At 48.3% G+C, this 19,051-nt stretch overlaps 1 protein-coding gene and 1 non-coding gene across 3 annotated transcripts in view; one reads left to right on the forward strand and one right to left on the reverse strand.

The window, feature by feature from the left end:
• The window catches only part of ELOVL5 (ELOVL fatty acid elongase 5), a 59,342-nt gene extending 43,138 nt beyond the window's left edge, over window positions 1–16,204 (reverse strand). Inside the window, exon 1 of one of the 2 annotated variants that reach the window (XM_032463280.1) lies at window positions 16,052–16,204. The gene's annotated coding sequence lies outside the window, so the exon portion shown is untranslated. Of the gene's footprint in view, window positions 1–15,617; window positions 15,637–16,051 lie in introns of those variants that run through there. The other variant, XM_032463281.1, reaches the window with a different exon arrangement.
• TRNAA-GGC lies at window positions 10,481–10,552 on the forward strand. The gene has a single exon. It is a non-coding gene; the product is annotated as a tRNA-Ala (tRNA).
• Window positions 16,205–19,051: the final 2,847 nt, after the last annotated feature.

Raw genomic sequence — 19,051 nt, forward strand, 5'->3', positions numbered from 1 at the left:
AGTTTACCCCATTGGGAAACAGAACACCGTCTTGCCTTACAGGTTCCTCCCCTCCCCAACCCTCCCCCCACGCCCCCGCTGGCAGTCAGTTTACTCCTGGTGATCACCATGACCAGATCCAGATCTTGGGCGCCTCCATCCTCCCAGCACTGGCTCTTGAGGGGGTTGTCCACTTGGCCTGGACCTCAGCCGGCCATTCCACAAACACTCCGGACACCACATCCGCCCCCGGGGGAAGCCAGGCTCCTCGGTAAACCCAACCATCTGAACTGACTCGTTTTATGGAGATTCAGGCTGTCAGCGTGAATCCCTCAAAACTCCCTCTCCTTATAATGTCCCGTCTCTTATTACACAACAGGGACCTCGAAACATAATGCCAAGTAAAAGAAGCCAGACACAAAAGGCTACATGTATGATTCTATTTGCACGAAATACGCAGAACAGGCAAGTCCACAAAGATGGAAAGATCAGTGTTGCCTGGAGGCTGTGGGGGAAGGGAAGACAGAGAAGGGCTGCTGACTTGGGGGAGGGGGATGAAAATGTTTCAGGATTGGACAGAGGTGGTCAGAGTACAACACTGTGTGTGAACGCAGTGTTGCTGAGCTGTCCACTTTTAAATGGTTAATTTCATATTACGTGACTTTCACATCAAAAAAAATACTCAAATACTTAAAAAACACACTTTCCTTTCCAATTCATACAGAGAGGCTCAGCCTCTCTACCAGCTCTCAGGATCCCTAACTGCCGCCAAGCATTTACTATTTGACTCCCATTCCCCCGTTACCTTCCACTTCCTCTCTCTGTAGGATTCTTTTTCAGCTGATAAATCTGTTCAAGTCTTTCCAACCTAAAATCCTTCCCTTAACCATCTTCCCCTCGAATCTCACCTAGAATCATCACAAGATTTCATAAAATATCAACAACCTCCACTTTTTTACTCCGACATTCCCTCTAGTTCCATTTCTGGCGGCGAAGCCGGCTACAGGTGCTGAAACCTACCTGCGACAACACTCAGAAATTGACAGACAAAATATATACAAAACTCTTGTGAAAATGAATCGGATGAGTCTGCAAGAAACTGTGGAGTCAAGACCGAGGCGGGCACGAGTCAGCAAAAGGAAGCTGTCAGAGACCCTGGGAGTTGCACGTCCAGTAAGACAGGGGCCACATGCGGCTACTTAAGTGGAAACTTAAATGGAAAAGGCCCTGCATGAGCCACATTCCAAGGGCTCAATAACTGCTTGTGACTGGTGACGATGACAGTGAACAGTGCAGAATGCAACGCACAGAAACATCTCAGCATCTGGAACGGAGCAGCTCAACGTGTACCTGCTCAGGCACCACAGAACGCAAGGTTACGACAATCTCGAAAGACGTCCCCGAGAGCAAAAGGAAGGGGGAGGGAGATGCTGTGTTCATGAGTCCCCAGAGCAGAGCTCCACCTGATCAGACACACAGAAAGGCCAGAAGAACCTTTCTGTAGCACATGACATTATAAAGGTTAAATGGTTACACAGAATACGCTGGAGATGTGGGGGCATGATGCAGCAATGAAAAAGGGCGCTGCCTAAAATGAACAGTAATTTTAAAAAAAAGTATCTACCCATCAGACAGGCAGGGAACAAAAAGAAAATCAGGCATTTAAAAAATTCTTCCAAAAGACAGACGATCTGAAGGACCAAATATTATAATGCAGAGATGGTAGAGAGAATGGGATAAATAAAAGTAAATAAAGTGAACATCTAAAAAGCTATGAGTGCCACACTGAGATCTTACCCCCTTAATTTACTCTTTTCTGTCTGGATTTTTATTTTAAAAACCGACCACCACAGCCCTCGACAGAGCACCCATGCAGGCGACCCACGTTGTCAGAGGACACGAATCCACTTTTAAATATCATCCCACCTGAGAATGGGACCCGACAGATACACTTACTTCACAAAATGATCAAAACTAGTCTGCCTGATGAAGTTTGCACGTGAAGGTGACACTCAGAGGTCCTCCTGTGGCAGAAATTAAGAAACTCACTCAGCAGAAGGAAGCAGGGGGCCAAAGGTGATGAAATAAGAACCCTTGCCACTCCCCCTTCCCCAAAAAAGGACATTTTCACAGCCAAGCAGAAGGGCAGTCCCTTCTCCTGTGAAGTAAGAATCTGCCTGTGATGTTTCCGCGCCCCAAGCATGACCTACAGAATCCAGATGCATGTTCCTCTGAAAGAGGGCAGTGTCCACGGGAGAACAAATCCTGGGTGAGGTTTAACACTTCCTTGCTATAAAAGTGCACTACAGTACACCAGAAACCAACACAACACTGTAACTGACTGTACTTCAATTAAAAAATGTTTTTTTTAAAAAAAAGTACACTGTGTCCTCCCATCTGCTGTGAGGAAACCCGGTGCTTTTCAATCAGAGCTCAGGGCGTCCACCTTAGTTAGGTCATGCACATGGAGAAGATATTTTACAGGTTTCTCTCCACAAAATGTTTTCTCTGTTTGCTGTCTTAGTTGGAAAGCGTCACAGAGAGATGCCTGTATGCCAAGCAGACTGTCTCATTAGGGGAATCAACCTGATTTCAAGAAAGAAAAAAAAAATCCTGACCGCGTACAGGGAACAGCATGGCGGAAAAGTCAAAAACGAGCATAAGGGAGGGACCCCCAATGCTTCCGCCTCTGCCTCCCCCACAAGCCGGCTCAGCCCTGCTGCACCTGGTTTCTGCTTCCTGGATGCTGTGGGGGCTTTGTTTTATGGGGACACTGATTAATGTAAAGGATAGCCCACAGGGAGTACCCGTAAATCTTATTTAATCAAATCAAAGAGCAAAGGGAAGGGAGAATACAAAGTTTTGTCGGTTAACTTAGAACGAATGAGATCTCTTGCGTTAATCCTATTTCCTTTACTGGAGAATGAAATACAAGTAACTCATTGACATTAAAGTGATTTTCACGAACGGTGTATGGGCGTCATTATTCGTCCTAACTCTTATCTTTCTTTATAGGCTTTACATTTTTAAAAAATTATATTCAATACAGTCCCCACCGAAAACTTGTAAATTCCAATTATATGGTGTGACTGCCACCAGGCAGAAGGACAGTGATCACAGGGCTAAGACAGCAGCACTAGACAGGTAGGAAAGGGAAACATCCCTCGTGGCCATACATCCCACACAGCAGCGTGATGTGGTCACTCTCATTTCTCAGGAAATAGGCTGTAACTTCAATCATTACAACCAAGTTCGTTATGAAGAACAAAGGGATTCAGAAACCAAGAACTTTCAGGATGCAACCACGTCTAAAATAAGTGCATATATGGCTCAGTGGCAAACTAACGTTTTAAAAAACAGATGCGGAAATGTTACAGCAATTACCACCCATGCCCCTTTTTCTAGCACAAGCCAAGTTTTGTTTAGGGCTCCATTTTCCCCAGCTCAGTAGGTGAGATCTGATCGGGTCAGGACCCGGAGGGGACAGAGCATGTGACCCCCAGTGACCTGCTGGGTGACAAAGACCAACCAGAGCCAGCGAGGCTTCCGGGGCGATGACCTGCGGCACAGGGTAAAATGTGCAAGGAAGGGTCACGAGTTACGCTATTTTTATTTGTTTTTTTAAAAATTTTTACTATTGACCTTTTATTTACTAAAAAAATTTTTTTAAAAGATACACAGAATTCAAATGGTAACAAAAATAATTTAGGTAAAAAAAAACACTGGAAAAATCTTAATTCTGAGGTTATGTGGCATGTTAGACTCTTCAAAAGGGTGGTGAGTCTCTTTACTGGAGAGATTTAGAGGGTACAAACCAATCATGACCAGTGACCCCCAATCCTGTAACTCCAGCCCCACCCCAAGGACTGGTTTCCACCTGATCTACCTATAATACGTGTGGTGCTTCTTAACCTCAAACTCAACAAGTCAACCTTCCTCCTGACCCCTTCTTTCTGCCTAATAATCTTCCCAGGAACCCAGCCCTGAGAGCACCCTGCATGGGTACCAGGCCACCCAGGGCTTCGGGTCCTGTTGAGGGGCCCTGCAATTCCAGCCATCCCCCAACTCCCACCCCTGTCCTGTCTCATCCTCGTCACCTCTTAGCCAGAACCATCTTCTAAGCCTCCGTGGGCTCCTGAACAACCCCCCCTCCAGTGCATCTAATACATGACTCTGCCACGCTGACCTCTGAAAGCACTGTGCCCACTCAGCAAACAAGCACCAGCAGCTGTATCCATTTCCAAGCGCTGCTGTAACCAAGGACCACAAACGAAGTGGCTTAAAACAACACAAGTGCGCCTCACAGCTCGGAAGGCCGAACGGATCTCACTGGACCACAACCAAGTTGGGAGCAGTGAGGGGTTCCTTTCTGGAGGCTTCAGGGGAGAACCCTTTCCCAGCCTCCAGGGGCTGCGCACATCTCTCCGCTCATGTCCCTCCTCCTTCTTCAAGGCCAGCAACAGCGGACCAACTCTCCCCATGCCCGCAGCTTCCAGTTCCCCCACCTCCCTCCTCCAAGCGTCAGGACCCTCGGGGTTACACCGAGCCCCCCTGGGTAATCGGGGATGCTCCCCCTGCTTCAGTCAGCTGATCAGAAACCTTAATTATACCTGCAACCTTTAATTCTCCTCGGCCTGGAACCCAGCATCTTCACAGGGGCTGGGATTAGGACATGTACATCTTCTGGGGGCTGTTACTCTGCTGACCACAAGCACCCGAGGAAAGCACCTGGGCAGAGGGATGGCCCGGTGCTGCCCGCACCACCTGACCTCCCAACTTTGCCCTCATCATCTGCCAGGTGAAAAGGTGGGCCAGTGTCTACATCCGTTCCCAGTTCTTAGGCTCTATGAAACTGGGAGGGTGTGTATCCACTTCTCTGGATCCCCAAGGCCGTGATCTGGTCAAGGCCACCATCACGTCAACGAGATTAGCACAACCCCTCTGGAGGGTCTTCCTGGCCTCCATCCTACGTTGCTCCCCCTCCCCACTTCAGAAAAGCCTCCTTCTAGGCTACTCACCTCCTGAAATCCAGATTAAGGCTCCAAATGTCCAAACCCCTCAAAGTGGCCCCTGCTTTCTCCTCTGATGTTCCTGACTTTCAGTTCCACACAGGCTACCTGCCCCTGCACCTCAGGGCCTCTGCCTGCACGCCCATGTCCTCTCCTGCTGACTCTCCAGGCACCCTTCCCATTTACAGAGCCCACAGCATCCTGGGCAGCGCTCCTCACAGTCCTCCTCACTGTGGGCTAGTGTCTGTCCACCTGTCAGCATCCTCCCCAGGCTGGGACGCCCACGTGGGCAGCACCGTCTCATCCACCACCTGAGGTACAGACCAGTAGGGGAGGCCCAAATCCTGGACAGAGTAGCAGGCCTGTGAGCGGACCACAGCCACCCAGAATCATGACGCCATCTCCCGGTCTCTCTTATAGCCCCCTGCGGCTGCATGTTTAAGTTCCACCCAAGGAGACGTGAGCAACATTGTCCAGAGGCAGAGAAAGCACCAATGAATCTCCCGCCCCTTCCACTTTCTTTGTCTCTTCCTCCATCCTGCTGCCTAGAAGACAGGCCACACCCAAAGCCAGATACACAGCGAGTGAGAAGGAACCTTTGGTTTGTCAGGCCAGCCCTGCATCCCTTCCCCAGCCTCTTATGGGAAACACGAACCTCTACCTTGTTTTGACATCCCATTATTAAAGCCACAGTAATTCTGGGATCTCTGTCACTTGTACCCAAAGCTAACTGCAAGCCACACGGCCACATCCACAGTAGCAGCAAGTATCCGCTGTGGCAGGCACACACCTCACTCCCACTGGAGCAGAATCACTTCATCAGCGGTGTAATATCACGTGTCTTCACCGGACCCACGCACCTCAGCAGAGGGCAGCACACAGAAACTCTCAACAGTGTTTATTTCATACCTGGTAGTGTGGCTGATCCCAAACTCCTGATTTATCCCCCGGGCCGCCCTTTCCCCTTTGGCAGCCATAAGTTTGTTTTCTATGTCTGTGACCCTGTTTCTGTTTTCTAACTAAGTTCATTTGAATCATATTGTTCAGATTCCACATATAATGAAAAAGAATATATATGTATAACTGAGTCTGTGCTGTTCACCAGAAACTAACGCTATGTTGTAAATCAACTATACTTCAATTAAAAAGAAAAAAGAAATCCTCAACTGTGAGTGAGTGGATGATCAGTGAATCCATGACCACGCGGCCACAGAGGTGGACGGCTCTGTCCAACCTGCATGGGCTACTTTAACCAGTGCTTGATGCGGTGGCCAAGATAAATACAGTTAAAAGAGAGTGCCAGCTCCTTCCATCCCCGATCACGGAGTAGCTGGGTACTAGACACCAGCGCTCCCCCTCGCCGTCCTCGGGCACAGGGAGACCCCTGCAGTCGATCACTGGCTTTGTTCCCCGAGAGCTCTACAATGTAACGTGCAAATAAGCCAGGTCCTGTATAACAGCACGTTAGAAAAGCATCCTCCGCGCCTGGGCAGGGGGATGTCTAGCGTCTGCTCTACTCCTTCGGCCTGGCAGGGGGAACAGCAGCCCTGAGCAGGGTAGCCAGCCTCCACCCAGGGCCCTGGGGCCGGGGTAGGCGGGGAGGGGTCCACAGTCACAGGCTTCTCAGGCTGTCAGGTCACCTTCACACAGCCATCAGCACAGATCACAGAGCTAATCAGACGCCAACGGTACACACTTAGACAGTCAGGCAGATAACTGCCGGATGCTTACCACCGGCCAGACAGTGCGCAGGCCCTGGGGGTGCAGGGAGGGGAGGAGAAGGCTCGCTGCCCTGACTGTGAGGAGGAGGAGGGTGGGGACATATATAACCAAGGTCATACTGGCCGGAAGGGGCGGGAACATCTGATTCAGTCAAAAGCAAAGGTTCCAGGGTGTGAGGGTTTGACTTCGGAAGAACAGAGCTTTCTCTGTTCTTCAGTCTGCTTCACTTTTGTCTTTTTGTCTGTTGGTAGGGAGCAGTTAAGGAAGCATCCAGACACAGCCTGTGCAGAGCAGAGGCGGGAGCGGAAGAGGCATGTCTGGGGGATGTGAGTCGGTGGTGGGTTGAGAGTGACCCACCAGTGATTATCAGCAGGTCAGACAACCTCGGGGACAGTACAGTGGGAACTGGACACAGGAGGCAGGAACTGTAGTCACCAAGGGCGGGACCACTGTGCTGCGGGGGTGGGGGGGCGGGAGGAGCGAGGGGGACAGAGCAGAGCTGATGGACAACACGCGGTGCCTGACGGCCACAGGGAGTGCAGGAAGGATGCGGCTGATGAGAAGGACCCAGGCACCGTGGTCAGCTCAGCGGCTCAGGCAAACAGGTGACCGTGGTGGTCTGACCACGCTGGCCAACAGGGGACAGGTCTGCAGTGCATCCAGGTGAACCCAGCTGATGAGAAGCTATGAATCCGGAGCGCAGAAGAAAGAAGTAGGTTAGAAATCCAGTCTGAGATGGACAAAGGGTGGGGGCTGGGTACCTGAATCCATGGGCAAGTAGACCACCCACCAAGACTGGTTTTCCAACAGTATGTCCCAACTATTCACCTGCGTCCTGAATTTTGGGAAGCCCTTTGAAACATACCAGTTCCATTTACAAGATGATGGTAAACTCAGGCATGAAGCCCTGTACCAGGGCTCAGTGTAGAGTGTCTATCTCACTGTGCACAGCACTCACAGCCACCCTCTTCTGCGGTCACTGTCTCTTCCAAACCTACCACCCTTGCAAAGACAACAAAAAAGGAGCCTCCAAAGCAAGCATAGTCCATACAGTGCTCTCTTGGGTACACAGAGGTCCTGAGACACTCTCTTTAAGCAGGTATTTGGAGAAGTTCGGACCGGTTTGACAACGCAACCACCTTCTTGGCTGAAGCATCCTAGCAGACAATCAATGCCCATGGCAGACCAGGACATCAGATTCCCCGCCTGCCTCTGACAGTTCCCTTAAAGACCTGCTTAAAAAGGCTGAGCTCTACTTCAATCATATTTCTAACATACAAGTCAGACAGCAATTGCAGCTGGGAGACAGACATTTAAGAGGCTTTTAAGCAACATTTTTTGTAATTCTAATCTGACTGCAGTCTTTTAACCGATGCGATCACCTGAATATTCATAATAAATTATCTCATTCTCCAACCTAATCTGTACAAAGTGTACAAAGGCCGTGTTACAGCCTCAGCTGAAATTAAAAGAGGGCAGAGAAACATAATTAACAAAGGTAAGTTACACACCTCCTCAAGAGAAAATATCTTAAAAGATTTCAATTCAAACCTGTGTAACATAAATGAGGAAGTGACATGAAAACACATTTATCTTTTTAAACTCCATCGAAATCCTCTCATTGTATAACTGCTGTTCGAGTGTGGGGGTGAATGAGGCACAGGCAAGGTTAGATTGTACCTAAGAGAAAAAAAAAAAAAAAGCCTGCCACAATGTGGCATTTTTAAAAGCAAACACAATCCAGTAATCATCCATCCATCCATCTCCTCTACAGGTGTCTAAAGCCAACAGTTGTTTCATCACCTGGTCACATTCTGTCCTAATATATGAGCCATCCTGTGAATTCGGTGATCCTTGTATTTTAGGAATTACAGTGCTTACAGCCATCACAGTGTCGTCAGACCTAGTGAGCCACACCCAGAAAGAACACCAAGAAGTTCCAGGAGAGTCAGGATCCCAAGAGAACTGAAGGGATGGGCAAGGTGTCATTTCAGACATCCCGAACAAGCAGCCTCGAACCGAGCCTGTGACAGAGTGATCCAGATGAAATACAGGAGATGTGCACCTCCACCCACGGGAAACCAGTCCGGAGGTGGAGCCTCCCTGGAGGATGCGGGTGCCTCTCCCTCCCAGCCCACACCCCTCAGGCCTTACACACCTTGTTACGAACCCAGGTGGAGGCCCCTCTTCATCAGTCTGGGTCTGAATCCTGCCCCTGCCACCTGCCAGCTGTGGAGCCTTGAACAAGTCTCTTAACCTTCCTATGCCTTTGCTTCCTCATCTGTGAAATGGGGTACCTACCTCGTGGGGTTTGGTGAGGCCAAAATCAAAGAGCAGATGTACAGACGTGAGAAAAGCACCTTGCACGGGGCATACTCAGCACCCCCAGAGCGTCCTCTTTGTAAGTTGCTAGGTATTACAGTGCCCAACTGTAGTGTAATTTACTCTCAGCTGGCACTATTACAAACAATGCTTCAATGAACATTCTATCCACAGAGGGCTGGTTCCAGGACCCTCCACAAATACTAGGATGCTTTCAAGTCCCTTATATAAAATGGTATATAGTACAGTCAGCTCTTTGTATCCACAGGTTCCCCACCCGCAGACAAGAAGGGCCAATTGTATGTATTTATTGTGAAATGACAGCCACAGCAAGTTCAGTTGACATCCATCACTTCATGCTGTACTTCGCATTCTCAGCACTAGTCATCTTATAATTGGAAGTTTGTAACTTTGGACCACATTTACCCTTTTTTTCTCTCTCTTTTTTTTTTTTAACTGTATTCATCAAATTGAGGCAGCCCCCTATTTAACTTTCATGTATAATGCTGACAGTCTGAACACCCAGGTCGGCACAGGTATCTTTACCTGCAAGTTCCACAAAGATGCCTCAAGGATGCGAAGTGTCTGGCCCGTCAGGCCCGCACGGCCTCGAGGGGCAGAGTGGACCCTACCCAGGTGGGCGGCTGCCAACCTGAAAGGCCTCTTCTCCAATCCCCTTCCTACAGCTTTGCTAACTTAAAAAAAAAACAAACAAACATAGTAAGTGCTCTTACAAACACACCTCAGATCCAGAGTAGAGATAAACATTTGGAGGTTCTGTAAAAAGTAAACTCAAATTTTCAGAGAGGTGCAGCTCAGCTCACAAACAGGGCAAATCCGAGTGTCGACAACTCCTAGGAGTATGAAGGTAACGTATTTCTTCTGCTAAAGCCTCCAGCAGAGGCGCCCTGAACGCCACCCCAGGACACAGGCCACCTGCCGCACGCCCCAGGGGAGCAACTGAAGGATTATTGAATTCGGAGTCATGAGAACTGTCCTCTGGGGAAGGAGAAAGTGGTAACAATTACTTTGCAGGAGCACGGGCCACGCGGAGACAGAAGTGGGAAGTGGTCCGGGGTTCAGGACAACTCGGACAAAATAAAGTCCCGAGTGGCCAGCTCTCCGGTGTGGGTTTTGTAATCAGGTGTGTTTAGCACGGACTTCTCAGAGATGACCTGGGCCACATAAAACTGCTGATGATGGGGAAAGAAAAGATGTTCAAAGACAGAACTGAACAGAGATGGAGCCGGTGACCGGCAAGTGCTGGCGGGAGGGTGCTAACGCAGCTTAGAAACGGCAGGTGATTCAAGAAAATACTCTAGCTAGAGGAACCATGGCAGTCCCAGCACTAAAAATCTTAAGAAACTACGTCCTGGATCCCAGGCAGCAAGAAGACACAAAAAGGCAGAGAGGTCCAACTTAAGATATAAGGAATACAGGGCAGAGGGGAGGGTGTAGCTCAGTGGTAGAGCGTGTGCTTGGCATGCACAAGGTCCTGGGTTCAATCCCCAGTTCCTCCATTTAAAAGAAACAAAAAAACAAGTACTGAGACATTACACACAACTGTGCTTAAACAGAACTGGCAGGGGAGGGGTGAGGAAAGAAAGGGATTCAGTCTTTCTAAAAACTTACCTAGTATGAATATTTTAAATCCAGGGACCACACATTTTGAAAAGCAAATGCAGACAGTGTTCCCATGGAGGACACGTGCCCCTGGGAGCCAAAGAGCATGGTAATCGGGGTGGGGTGGGGAAGACTCTATGACAGAAACTCAAAATGAGGTCAGTTTACCTTCCTTGACACCTGGCTTTGCTCAGCTACGTTTAACCTCTTACAGAGAAAACTATCATTTCCGTCTGACACCTCACTTTCTGAGACCTAAAGATTTCAACTTCCATTCTCTATCCCTGGTCAAATACAAACAAAGGATGTGCTCTTGGCAAAAGCAAAAACAAAAAAGTTTAGTTTCGAAAGGGACTTGAAAATCACCTTAGTTTAATATTTCGTTTTTAAAGGAAGAGATCAAAGCCCAGAGTTGATTTTTTTAAGGCTGGTGGCAGGTTTCGGGTAAGCAACCAGGGCAGCCAGGTTCCACCCAAGGATGACGCACCTGCTTAGACAACCGTGCCTTCTAATCTTCTTGAATTACTTTCTTTTTCAAAAACACAGAAATATGCACATGCTTTACTATAATCCTGTGTGATGAGGCAATGTTTACCTTAATGCCTCTCATGTGAGCTGAGGTAAACCAGCTGATGGAAGGAGCCCAGAGGCCTGGGTTCTTACCCCCGGCCCTGCCAGGAACTGCCTCCCTGAGCTTCAGCAAGACGGGGACTTTCTTTTTCCCATCAGCTTACTTCATTAAAAGGTGGGAAGCGTCCTGACTTCGGCAACATTAAAAAGTGAAACAGTGTTCGTGTGATTTTTAGATGCCACTGATGGTAAGCGGCATCTCTAGCAAGCTATGTGAAGGTGTGAAAAACCGAGAATGGATGAAATGTGGTGGAAACACGTACTCACAGAAGGGCCGCCAGAAAGTGGCGGACAGACACTGGCTGCAAAGAGGAACTGGGGCTGGCCAGGGAGAAACGGCTTGTCTGGATGGTGACAAAGCCTCTTCCTACTCCTCCCTCTGTGATATCACATTTCTCCGACCACCCAGGCCTCAGAGGGCCCTTCCTCTCGCTGGCCCTCAATCCAACTGGTCTCCAAGTCATGCAGCTTTTATCCTAGAAACATTCTCGTACAATTAGCGCTCTCCTATCTGGGCTCATGGCTGCGGCTCCAGGTGGGGCCTTCCCATTGGCCTCCTGGTCCGCCCTCCACATTCCTAGTGTCTGTCCACGCCAATCCATTCTACACACTCTGACAATCTTGTGTTATGTTCTTGGAGCACAGCATTCACGACGCACTCCCAGTTCAAAAGCTTCAGTGGTACTGTTGTCCAACATCTCAAGAAAGAGAGCAGGCTAGGGGTCAAGACCACCCAGGGCCGGAATGCTCTGTGACCCTGGGCAAGTGTCTCAACTTTTCTGAGCCTCCACTTCCCCTCCTGTAAAGTCATAGTACCAACAACTAGTACTTGAGATAAATCCACATAAAAGGGCTCAATGCAGGGTTTGACGTTCAGAAACAGTTTAATGAAAGTTAGTTTACCTTTACTATTAGCAACCTTCCACTTCTGCCCTGTAATCTTCAGGCAACTGGGCTACTTGCTTTTTGCCCAGTGACTCATCTGTTTGCTCTCCAAACTCCCTCCCAGATGCCCATCCTCTGATCTCTGTGCATATATAGGATTTCCATATGATGTATAAGGCTAAATTCAAATGTTGATTCAGTTCTGTTTCATTTAATCCAATCATCTCTTTGATGGGGTCTGACATCCTCAGATGGCCTTTACAGCCACACCCCTCACCATGTCCACAGGGGCCCTCCCTGAAGGAGCAGTTAGCGGCCAGGTAGGTGAGATGAAACTTAGAGCCCCTTCCCCAGTGTGGGACAGGCCCCAGGTTATTAGATTCCTATTGTTCCAGCTATTACTTCAAGTAACCAACGCCTCAATCAATCTCCTCAAGGCCAAGGCCCCTCTTCGGAAAGTGGTGGGAAAGCAAGTTCCCACAGGAGAGTACGGTAAAAGGGGCTGGGGGGGGGGGGCCAGACTTTAGCTGACAGTCATCTTGCAAATGGACCAACATCTGAAGAGGACTTCAGAGAAAACAGAGCAAAAGTTCCGCATATAGGACTTTTCAGGTCAGGTGGTCATTTAAGTCCATCTGAACTGGAATTTCTGTCTCTTGCACGGAAAGCATCCTAACCAACTCAGCAGTGCTAGGCACTGATCCGTCCAACGTGGCCAGCTCTGCCACAAAGCGTTTGCAGACACAAAGATACAAGTCCCCCAGAAATAAGCTTCTGACCCCCTTTTAGTCCAAGATTCAGATTAAACGATTCAAGTGTAAGCTAACTTAGGAAGCTCTCTGTAGACAGAAACTGTCATTCAACTTTGTATACAACCTCTCCCCCCAACACACACAGACACACACTGCACATGCTCAGTAACTGACAAGACAATAAATTAATAAGAGTGAATCAAGTGTGGGCTAAAAAGGAAAGGACTTTACACAGATTTGAAAGATGGCAAGTTGTTCATCTTGAATGATCTGAAGAATGGATCTTTAATCATGAGGTTAGATTTTTGAGTTACAGAGCTACATAAATGGCACAGAGCCCACTGACCATCCGAGCAGCACAAGGACAGACCAGGGAGCAGGCATGTTGCAGGAGACAGAGCTATGTGAAACTGGACAAGTCACCTGGCATCTCTAGGCCTTAGTTCTCAATTCTTTAAAAAAGAGGTAGGCGATAACAATTCTTACAGGGAGGCTGTAAGAATTATGCATGTAAAGCAACTACTATTAACAGAAAGGTGTTCACATCAATAATACCTAAAACTGAATGCATGCAAAGACAGGCCTATTTATGGATAACTAATGGAAAAAGTATCCCTTCAATGACAGAAGACTTGATAGGCACAAAGGAAGAATTAAAAATAATTACAAAATTTCTTAGGGGAGAGGAAGGATGTGACTGAATAAGGAAGAAGTAAATCCGGGGGCAGGTATAGCTTGGTGATAGAGCATATGCTTAGCATGGACGAGATCCTGGGTTCAGGCTCCAATACCTTCATTAAAAAAAAAAAAAAGAAAGAAAGAAAAGAGAGACAGTAAAGAAAGAAGTAAAACTTCCACTCACACTCTCTCTACTATCTACTTAGGCATCAAAGTCACCCTAAAGGAAGGTAAACAGTTGCCTTGATTTGTATAATTCAAGTTGGAAATAAGACACCCAAGCATGGATACTCACCTCTACAAACAGGAGGACAATCAGTTAGGCTGAGAGGATAAGAGGAGGCAGTGGAAAAAAGATTCTTGCAGACATTAAAAAATTAAGAACTATGACAACCCCCCCCACACCAAAAAAAAAAAAAAAAAAAAGGAAAAGGAAGCTCAGTTGGTCCCCAGCAGAGAGATAACTCACCTCATTTTCAAAAGTGGCTTTGTGGGGATACTGGAATTAGTGTCTGTGAAAACTCAGTTTTGAATATTTTCCCAGTTATTTGAGATTCTCAAGCTTTGTCCTTGGTCACATCCCCTAAACCTCATTTTCCCTTCCCCAAGAAGAAAAATAAGTGAAGAAGAAACATTTATCAAACCATTATTGTGCAAGCCCCATGCTGGGCAATTTCACCCTCTCTTGGAATCCCTAACAATTCTGCAACATGAAATCCCCATTTACAGACAAGGAAATTGAGTCACGGCGGTGAGGACAGTGTTTGAAGTTATGAGGTACTTTTTTTGAAAAAAATTCTGACCATCGAGTCTTAATACACTTTCTACTTTCACTTTTCAGCAAAGTTCCCTCCTATATTCTGTAAAATCTGTAACCACCAATAACATTCTTTTGTCCTCATTGAGAAAGAGAAAGGCAAAAAAAAAAAAAAGGAAAACCGTAAAATTCCTGGCAATGAGAAGCTATAACCTGGGTAAGAATCTAAAAGGGACGTGAGTGACATTTTTCTTTTGAGTGCGGAGCTTTCTCTTGGAGAATCCCAGCCAGCCTCTAAGTGGACTAAAAAAAAAAGTGAGCAGCTTGCTCCCTAACCTCAGATGTAAGTTAGTGTTTGTCCACAGCCATCGAATGCAACACCAGCTGTGTCTGTATTTGTAGATTCTGCACCGAATGCTGCTGGCTGACGTGTAAGCAAAACAAGTGCAAACCAACAGGTTACTACCGGGCGGTTAGGGGAACAAATTACAAAACCGAACAAGCAACATTAGCTCTTCCTTGCTACCTTATAAAGCACTTCCTGCAGCGCGTCCTGCTATTAAAGAATTAAGGCTGCTCGCTTCCTACCACTCTCCCGCCGCATCCCTGGGTTCCGAACTCAGCTAGTAAGTCATTCCCTAGATCCTTCCATTCGGGACCCCCTACCCCGACCCCAAAGCAGGCCAAATGCAGTCTCCAAATCTGCAAGCAAGAAGCCGAGAACTGAGTTTAAGTATAATCCTGAAAAGGACAAACCACCACCCTTAAGAGTGCAAGGGCACGGAACGGATCGGTTGCAAGTCAGTTTAAAAGAACAACTTTTGCTGCAGGCACGACTCCCTCCACCCCGAGGCCGGCGTGCGCACGCGAGGGTGGGGTGGGGAGGGCTGAGTCATATTGGCGTCTAACTGTAAAAGGGCACTTAGTCTTGTCACTGGCAGCAAACGCGACCCCAGGGCTTCCCCGACCCCGAGCCACTCCCGCCCGCACCTCCGCCGCCCCCAGACTCCCGTAAGGACCGCCCAGGTGGCTCTCGCGTCCCCGCCCCACCGCTTCCCCACCGGCCTCCTCCTCCCCAAGGACCGCTGGCTGCCGATGTCCTATTTTAATAAAAACAGAAGCGGTCCCGGGCTAGAGGGCTTCCCTCCGGGGGCAGGAAGGGCAGAGGCAGGAGGGAAAGGGAGAAAAGGAAAGGACGAAGGGGCAGCGCACCGACCCCTGCCGCGACCCCGCGGCCCCGCAGAGGTTCTCCCGGCTCACCCGGGTTTTGTTCTCCCCCGAAGCAGCCAGATCGCTTTCGGGACGCTTTCCCGGACCTCCGGCCGCGAGTTTATCCCGCTCGGGCGGGCTGACCCGAGCGCGCAGCCCACCCACCCTGACTTCCGTCGGCGCGCGGGGTGCGTTCCAGCCGCGCCCGTCAGCGTGCACACTGCCCGCCCGCGGCTTCCCCCGCCGAACAGGTGAGACAGCATCGCGCCGAAACTCCCGAGGCGCCAGCACGGCTCTCCCGGCGCCCGGGAGCGGGCCGGGCTCCTCCGCCACGCGGGCGCAGCGCGGGCCGCGCCGGCAGCCGCTCGTCCGCACCGGGTCCGGGACCCAGCGGCGGGTCGCAGCCCTCGGTCCCGGCCGCGCGCCGGCGTGGGTGTCATGGCCGAGCGGCGGCCGGGCGAAGTTTCCCGGAGCTGCCCGCTTACCTCTTAGCCCGAGGGCGGCGGTGGCGACTCGGAGAAGCGGCGAGGCGGCGGCGGCAGCGCCCAGGGCCAGCCGAGCCGGCAGGAGGCGGGAGGGAGGCACCGGCCAGCAGGAGCTGCCGCGAAGGGAAGAGGGAAGAGGCTGATATCTACAATCAGAACGTGGGCTGACCGTGACGTCACAATGGCGCGGCCAGCCAATCGCCGCCCGGAGGCCGAATCAAGCGCTATGATGTCATGTGCCCCGGGAGCCAATCGCGAGACAATAGAACTTTCGTGATTGTAAATTCCAGAATCCGATGCTGTGGGGGGCAGTGGCCCGGGTTGGTCCCCTCCGGTTCACGTGTCTCTGGGCAATTTTATCCTCTTTGGTCCTAATAAGCCTGCGTGGAACGCAGAGCCTGCGCAATAGCAACACTGAAGTTCCCGATGCCCTGAACTCTGATTCTGTCAATACCAGGCGTGTCAGGGTCGCGTGGCCGCGTTTGGACCGCAGAAGCCCACGCTGGTACCGTCACCTCGCGCGTTGTGGAAGGGAGCCTGTTCTCCTTGGTTTTAACTGAAAGGGTTTGATGCCTACAGAGACCACCGGAGCGAACAAGATAAGGCAACAAGAAAGCACTCAAAACGGATGCTTATAGCGTTAACTCCTAGGTGATAGATTGACCGCGATTTTTCTTATGGATTCTGATTTTTCCTTAGAGATCACTACCAGCTCAATTTCTACTCTAGAAATTATTCCATAGTCTTGTAGAAGGAGGAAAAGTGGTGGGGTAAGCGACGTGTTTTCAGCTAGACAAATTTAAACACGTAAGACAAAGTGCTTTGTGTTCAGGACACAAGTAGGAGATTCTTGCTGTTTTTCATTGACACTCGGTTAATTTAAGGCCTTCATCAGCCTTGTTTCCTATGCTTCCCCCATATCAAGCCCCAGAAATTAAGCCTTTCTCCCTGTGCTCTCTGGCTGTATTTTTGCTACTCCGTGTCCATCAACCCAGCATAGTCAACCATTTAATGTATGCACACTTATTCTTTTACATTTTTTACGATGTAATGTTTATCATGTGCCAGCTGCGTTCCCAGTACTGAGCCATTGCCCTCGAAATACAGGTGTACAAACCATATACAAATTAGGTAATGTAAACATATTCAAATAGAATTTTAGCAGTCGAATGCCATTCAACTCCACAAACACTGAATGACTTCAAAGCCAGAGCTGGTTCAGCTCTGTCACCGTATCCAAGTTCTATCTTTCCAGCTCTTAAAAGTTTCCAATTTAACGTGATATTCCAAAAATCTCAAGTTTTACACCACACACTATTGATCTTATTGTGTTCACCTATCAATAAAATGTTTTAAGCCAATTTTTCCAAAACAGCTGCTTTATGGACTTACAGAACTGTCAAGTCATACGTTAAATATGAAACAGGGTTTTTTTTTCTATTTTAAGATTAAAGTAAAGTTCTATTATTTTATTCCTACCCACCCCACAACTAACGCCTTTTCACATGCCCCTGACAGATGTCTAGGTTATCTGTGTATCTTGGTTCCCATTATAGAACTTTTCACTCTGTACTGTAGTTTCCAGACTGTACCATCTTGCTGAGTCCATGGGGCGGGTTTGTACCTCCAATTTAAACACTGCTGCTCTAGATTGTAGACTCCATTAGAGGGGGAAACATGTTGAATCTTGCTCATTATTTATCCACAGATCTTACCACAGTCCCTGGTGTAAAATAAGAGCTTAGGAAATACGTTCTGAATGAGGGCGTGAACTCTCACTGCCAACCTCACCATCACCATCATCACACAGGTGCTTCCACTTTCTTCTCCAGAATTCCAGTCCTTGGTCAGACAGTTACATCCCAGGACTATTGACTCTTCTCAGCCCTAAGTTAGCCAGGTCATGTTCTCATTCTTTCACGATTCAGAGACTTAGGGTTCCCAATGCTTCAGGGGAGATTTCTGCCCACATGCAGCTCATCTTACACCCTCTAGTGTAAACTGACTACCATGACCTCAGTATGAATGACTCCATATGGCAGCACCATTACATTCACGGATAAAGCTGCAAGAAATGACTCCCCAACTTAACTATGGGTATTTTTTTTAAATAAATCAAAAGAATGCCTAGGATTCAATGCCAGGGTTCAGAGAAAGTGTTTTAGTGAGCATCAGAATCAGATTCCTGGCCATCTGGGTCCTAGAACCTGGTCTGGAGCCATCCCAGTCCTTATAACCAGCCTATCAAAAGTGAACAGGTAGGGTGCAGCGACAAAGCCCTGTAACTCTTGCCTGTTTCCTTATGGCATCCCTGTGGTAGTCCCCCAAGAAGTGATCATTGAATTATCTTCATAAAATAGTTAACTGTTTTATTCCTCCTCCCCTTCCTCCTCCTGCTTTTCTTTAGTTTTGAATTCTGGCAGCATTTTCCTTCTGTGGTCCCAGATCTTCTCCAACCACACACTTCCAAGTGTGTGAGAAGATTGCTTCAATATTGAGAAATATTGGGAAATTTGTTCTAATGATTGAGTGTCTGAAGCTGAATTCAGAAATATGATTGAAGATTTCATTAGAATGCCATTCTAATTAACAAGAATGTTGTTTCACTTAAAGAGGATATATTCTATGTGCTTGGAAGATGTTTGCATGGCATCATGAAACCTGTCTTTCAAGATAAAATCCATGCCTCTGGACATTTGAATGTGGACGAAAACATAGGCCAAGTATAAGCTGGTTTATGCAAAGGATGCCTCTATTCAATCTCTGCCTTGTCTTTTTCTTCCCTGTGATCTTGCTTTCTTTTTTTTTTTTTTCTTTTTTCCTGATTTGTATTTTCTGATACCGTGTTGCCAGGTTTCCCATTGGCTTGGCTTGTCTTTGCTGGAGACCGAGATTAAAAGGCAATGTCCTTCCATCCTCAAACCTTGGGTTAGGTCTGTACTTCCATTGTTACTTTGCTGTTACTCCTCTTCATTGCGATTCAACACGTACCCAGATTTA

Source organism: Camelus ferus, chromosome 20 (assembly GCF_009834535.1).
Source record: "Camelus ferus isolate YT-003-E chromosome 20, BCGSAC_Cfer_1.0, whole genome shotgun sequence".
NCBI lineage: Eukaryota > Metazoa > Chordata > Mammalia > Artiodactyla > Camelidae > Camelus > Camelus ferus.